Below are 7,133 nucleotides of genomic sequence, written 5' to 3'. Positions count from 1 at the left end.
ACATCTACGTTCAGAACGTCAATTTACCTTCTCTCGTAAGTTGGCCGATCCGTCGAAGTATATTGTTCTACAATTAACGCTGAAGCTTTTCGATCAGCGATAGCGAACATAACATACTTATAAAATATCCGCCGCAATATCACAGTAAATATTGCCAGTGAGTGTTTAAAATCAGCTTGATTTAGTGACACTAGAAGAGCGGTTCATTCCTTGCCTGACAAAGCTCGCAATGAATCCAAAATGGAGTCAACCTGTGAGATGGACTAGTGGTTAAGGAGATGACTTACCAAGGCAGCAATCCCAAGTCGGCAGTTCGAACCTCTGCGGATTATTTTTTTTCAGTTACATAGTATAGCAGTAACATTTTTTTTCCACTTTAACTCATTTTAACTTAATTAAACACTGCTGTCGTTTTAAAATTTTGAATAGAGTAAATTCTCTTTTTGCTTTCCGCGGATATAATATACGTTTTTACCGAAATATCAGTGCACCAATAACATGGAAAATATTTCAATCAGGTAAACCGCTCCATCAAGTCCTTTTTCGTATTACCCGAATACTCTATCGTTTTCAATAATATGTAGACACCCACGAGACCCGCTTAATTGATGGGGCCGGGTCGGAGTAAACTTGGAAGGTTGGCACATGAAGCAACCTGCATTCGTTGCCTTCGCGGCGAGCCGGCGAGGACGGACACGGACGCGACTGTGCAACTGAACCTGGAGTCAAACTCCAGGAGCAAGTGCCCAATCGAAATTAAGATTAGCGGATGGAATGTATTGAGGTAATTCGCGTCCCCACAGACGTTGGGCTGTCTGTGTGTTTTCTTTCGGTCTCCGTGGCGAGGTTTTTCCTGTCTTTGGATTCATATTCGGACTCACCGTTTACCTCTCCTTACTACGTGGCTCCGTGGCCGACTGGGTCTATACTGAGTGCTGTAGTTTCGTTAAAATTCTTGCGAAGGATCGAGTCGGACGTAATCATACTTTTTTTCCATTTTAATAAGATGTATTCTTAATATCAACATAGTCTTCAGGTGACTGGAGAAAAATTCAGTAGTGAACTTTTAAACGATTAAAGCCATCTAACTAAATGTAGCCTCCGAAGTAGTCCACATTGCGAAAATCCTTACATCACATGAAGTAAACTTAGGAGAAGTAATTCCCAGTAAATAACGATAATTCCAAAGGTCCTACTCCACAGAAAGCGAATATATCTAAATTAATTAGAACATTCAGAGTGATACACTCATTTTTACACATTAGCGAACAAAAGAACCAACCGAAAGGCAAAAAAATATGACATTAACTTTGTCGCAATTTATTGTCAAAGCGTTATAAACAAAAGTGCTAAAATGGAGTAAATATTTCAGGACGTAGACATGGTCATAGGAACAGAGAATTAACTTACGAAGGATATAAGCGACAGCGAAGTTTTACCTCCAGTATATAACATCTACAATTGCGATCGACGCGATGGAATAGGCGGTGGAATTTTCTAGCAGTTAAAATACACAGCGCCTTAACTTATATTAAATTAGATAGTTTTTGGTGCTCAATTAATCAGCGAAATAATATTATTTTCCAATTAGGAAATCAAGTATCTGCATTTACTTTTTCAATCCCACGTCTATAATTTTGGATCCGAAATCTTGGTAAACGCACTAATAAATCACTCACTTGCACAAGTAGTTGATAAGCTTGCTAGAGGAAATAAAAATTAGATCATAAATCAGCACGCCGTCCTAAGTTGATAAAACAGATCGATTTCATGGACGGTATATGTGATCACAGGGTAAAATTTTTAGCCTTAAAAATTGGAATAGAGTCAACTGTAAAACCAAAACGGAATATTTAATTTCGGGCATTTTTTGGGGTAAACGAAAAGGCAACAAATGAAGTGAAGTATCTAGGAGTTACGATTTCTTCGAACCTATTGCTGGGAACACACAAAAAAAATATTTTTTAAGAGCCCTGAAGAAGTTAGCATTCGTCAAGCGTAATAAGAGAAGATTTTCGGACGATAAATGAAAAGAGAGATTCTATTACGCAATCGTCCGACCATATCTTAAATATGCAACGAGGATATGGGATGCGGTGTAGGAAGACTTAATTGTTTAACTTAATAATACACAAAGACAAGCTGTGAGATTAGTCAAAAACTACCACGGGTGTTCAGGAAGGTTTACATATATGTATAGCGCATTAGGTTAGCAGCTGCACGAAACCCGGAGACTAAGAACGAAGCTTATATTGCTTGAGCAAATGAGAATGGATATCTTTAAAAGTGACACGAAGAACATGATATTAGAAGGCCACTACATTTCTGGGTCCGAAAGAAACAACAAATTAAGAGAGGTATTTTGCCGAACGGATAGGTGTGAGAATTCGTTTTTCACCCGCGCGGTAAAGGCATTTTTATATGGAAGCGGCTGGTGTTCCAATACTTCCCGCCGTTCGCCTATTAAGGCGGCTTGATGGGTAATAATAGCAATCATAGGAGGTGTATTAAAATGATGATAGTAAGCACGACCCTCGCCACATGTGCCACAGTGTGGACTTGTGACGTCAACATCTTGTTCGGTAAAACCCATCCCGAAGTTCGCTCTGAGAAGATGGCTTGGTGGTGTAACTGGTAGCACGCCTGACCGGCAATCGGGAGATCCGGGTTCGAATCCCGGCTAAGTCAAATATTTTTTCATGGCGAATTTCATCCTTTGGTGTATTTATTAATAATGCTCACCCGTGATTAGATTTCATGCATTTAGGTGAGATAAATGTGCCGGCCGTGGTGTTTTTCTTAAGTTGCCAGGAATGAAATCCGAAGGCAAGGGCAATAGATTTCCCAATAAATATCTATATTTCGGTATGATAACTTAAAATTTATTTAAAAGTTGGAAAAATGGATAATATTCATTCGGTATTATATGAAAAGTACTTATAGACGTAGGATATTTAAGTTAAAGAGCTAAAATACTATTTTTTTCTACCTGTCACTAATATCAAATTAGAGTCATTAATTTAATACCTTTATTCGTCTAAAATTTCATTGCTGATTTTTCTTCAGCCACCTGCATAGATTATGATGATATTAAGAATACATCTATGTTGTTGGTGGTTTTCGGGTATTGCTGTGTAGAAAACATTTTAACTCGACGTTTCACTCCTCCTACTGGGAGCGTTATCAAGAGCGTTTCTCTTGATAACGCTCCCAGTAGGAGGAGTGAAACGTCGATCAGAAAATGTTACCTACGCAGCAATTCCCGAAAACCACCAACAACATAGATAAAAGAAGCTGTGGAAGTCTTCAGACGAAAATTAAGGATACATCTTATAAAAATGGAAAAAAGTATGATTACGTCCGACTCGATCCTTCGCTAGAATTTTAACGAAACTACAGCACTCAGTATAGACCCACTCCACCACGGAGCCACGTAGTGATGAGAGGTAAACGGTGAGTCCGAATATGAATCCAAAGATAGGAAAAACCACGCCACGGAGACCGAAAGAAAACACACGGACAGCCCAACGTCTGTGGGGACGCGAATTACCTCAATACATTCCATCCGCTAATCTTAATTTCGATTGGGCACTTGCTCCTGGAGTTTGACTCCAGGTTCAGTTGCACAGTCGCGTCCGTGTCCGTCCTCGCCGGCTCGCCGCGAAGGCAACGAATGCAGGTTGCTTCATGTGCCAACCTTCCAAGTTTACTCCGACCCGGCCCCACAATTAAGCGGGTCTCGTGAGTGTCTACATATTATTGAAAACGATAAAATATTCGGGTAATACGAAAAAGGACTTGATGGAGCGGTTTACCTGATTGAAATATTTTCCATGTTATTGGTGCACTGATATTTCGGTAAAAACGTATATTATATCCGCGGAAAGCAAAAAGAGAATTTTCTCTATTCAAAATTTTAATGCGGCAGCAGTTTTTAATTAAGTTAATATGAGTTAAAGTGGAAAAAAATGTTACTGCTATACTATGTTACTGAAAAAATTGATCCGCAGAGATTCGAACCGCCGACTTGTGATTGCTGCCGTGGTAAGTCTTCACCTTAACCACTAGTCTATCTCACACGTTGACTTCATTGTGGATTCATTGCGAGGTTTGTCAGGCAAGGAATGAACCGCTCTTCTAGTGTCACTAAATCAAGCTGATTTTAAACACTCACTGGCAATATTTACTGTGATATTGCGGCGGATATTTTATAAGTATGTTATATTCGCTATCACTGATCGAATAGCTTCAGCGTTAATTGTAGAACAATATACTTCGACGGATCGGCCAACTTACGAGAGAAGGTAATTTGACGTTCTGAACGTAGATTTATTATCTAGCAGATGCTGCATAAATTATTTGGTATTAAACATTGCACATATCCCGCATACATTTCCCTTTAACGATGTTGTTATAAAAATATTACGGGAGGTGGGAATGCTTTTCAAATTTCCCTCCCACTGGTACAATAGAAAATGCCGAAACTCGATTTCCAAACTGCGGCGAAAGTGGCGCCGCTCCATTTGTTGCAATACTTTTGAATCCGACTGTACAACATCTCCAGAAAAGAAATTCTGCAACATGCTCGGAAATATCTGAGGGATATAGAATGTTCTTCCATTTCTGTATGAACAGTTAAGGCTGTCCAGGGGCCTCTAACCTCAGGGGTCTGTAACTTCGTTTTCTCCCGAGATGGGAGAAAATAGACTCGTGAAGCACCCGTTTCATCCAACCGAAGTCGGTAACTCGTTTCTCCCGGTAACGGAGAAAACTTTCTCCCAGTAACGGAGAAAGAGTTTCTCCTGGAGAATATCTTTCTCCCGACTGAAGTCTGTAACGCGATTTGGAGAAACTGACGCACCCTGGACGGGTGCTTCGGAGTCACCCGCCCGGGACCCGCCGACTCATTTTCTCCCTATGAGAAAACGAGGAAAATAGCAATGGCGGACCGTTGTGGATGATCGTACTGCGGTTCTATTTGCATACTCTTATATATTTTTTACGTATTTGTGCCAAAATAGAACACAAAAATCCATTCTTCAAGTTAGGCAGGCAACGTATGTAGAGTAATTGTTGACAGGAATTGAAAGTTTTGTATAGCTGCATTTGCTAGGAAACTACGTGCAGTGAACTTTCATTGTGCCTCTAGTGTAAGTGAACACAATTTGTGCCCTTAGTGTACCCCTAAGTGAATTGATTGCATATAGACGATGAAGTAAAGAGTGAAGCGATATGTGAAGTGAGTTGTGAATGTAACATCAAATCAGCTGTACCCAGATTCATCAAACAAGACAGCTGTGTCTTTTTTAACTAGCTTGCTTACAGACAGTACATTGGTTGATAAATTTGTAACATTTTGATCTTGAGTATAGCACTTTACAGTACTTAGGGCACTTAATGGAGGAGAATGGGAGAGACTGGAGGCGTTCGAGATGTGGGTAAGGAGAAAGTGAAGTGGACCGAGAGAAGAAAGAAAGACAAAGTGCGAGACATGTTGAGTGAGGAGAGGCAGCTACTGGATAGAATTCAAAGGAGACAGGAGGTATGGATTAGGTGAATGCTGAGCTGGGAGTGGATGTTGAAAACACTATTAGAGGATAGAATGTTGGGTAAACAAAGGAGAGAATAGGATTTTTAGATAGCATGAAAAGGGTGAAGTTGTGAATTCAGGAGGGAAGTCCATGAGGGCATGGGGGACTTTTGGAATGCTTTGTGAATGCTCCATGCAAACCTACCTTAATACCAAGTGGTAGAATACTTTAATAAAAATGACTTATGGCCAATATGGCCAAAATAAATATGGCCACACTGTGGCCGAACTGTGGTTTACCTGTGGCAACTATGGCTATGGCTAGCCACAGCTTGCCATATTATGGCCAGACTGTGGTTGCCATGCGGCAAGCCATATAGTTTGGCATGCCTCACTGTGGATCGTCTCAGGAATGCCACAGATTGGCAAACCAAACATTTGAAAACATAATTATATTACGGTTGCTTTTGATACGGGTTAGTTGGTAAGTTATTAAAATGGAAGTTGATTGATTCAATTGATATAAAGAAAGTGTATTATCCTAACTTAAGCCACATTATGGCGAGCCACACTATGGCTGGGGGTCAAAACGTTTATGGGGCCATAATGACAACGATGGCAACCCACAGTACGGCCACATTGTGGCCACAATTGTTGTATTGACTGGGTTCAAAAACATTTGACCGGTAAAACTCACTGATGGCTGAGATATACAATACACTAAACTTCCTTGTTGGCCGTTTTTCGATTTAGCTGCACAAATTCCCGTCAATTCGTTCAGTCTATCACTATTTTAAGTAAATATGAGTTGCAAGTTACGTCTCTGAACTTTCGAACGACCGTAATGAAGTATTAATATATGTATCAATTAATCGTTTTTCGTCATCATAGGCTCTATGCATATTAAATTTCGGTATATCAATCATTGTGTTATCGCTTAACCCGAACTATCTTCCAGCACTGGCGCCCGTGGGTATTTTGAACGGCGGAATACTTCCCGCTCGTATCGCATCAAGCCGTTCCGAATCACGCATCAGCATAAGCGCATCAATGCCTTGATGCAATTTCGGAACGGCTGCATCAAGGTCATGCGTTGATACGTGATTCGGAACGCACCCCAAATCACCCGGGAGCCCCATAAGACATCGCACGCTTTGCCTACACTCTTTTCGGGCTTCTATGAAAATCACCATTACTGCGTCGCCTAAAGCCGATGTCCCACGGTCAAATTTGCGTCAAAATATTTGCATCAAAATTTGATGCAACTGACGCGCACCCTGTCCCACGGTCAAAATTTCATCCAACTGGCTTTTGGTCCTATCGTTTGTACAAATGGATAGGTCATGTTCTAAATTTTCATCCAATTGGATGAAACCAACCAATCACAGGGCCTTTGACAAAAAAGCATCGCCAAGCGCTGACACACAGGCCACATAGGTTAAACTCATTTATCGTCTGCATGAGCATTTTAATTAATAAATATATATATTATGGACACAAAAATAAACTTTGTTGTATTCCATACATTATGCATCAAAAAGCTAACCGATTTCCACCCATCAGGTCATTATCATTATAGTAGTAAACCTCTAGATAAAGATTT

This window comes from Ischnura elegans, chromosome 11, assembly GCF_921293095.1.
Source record: "Ischnura elegans chromosome 11, ioIscEleg1.1, whole genome shotgun sequence".
Classification (NCBI taxonomy): Eukaryota; Metazoa; Arthropoda; class Insecta; order Odonata; family Coenagrionidae; genus Ischnura; species Ischnura elegans.
This window is presented reverse-complemented; position numbering follows the sequence as displayed.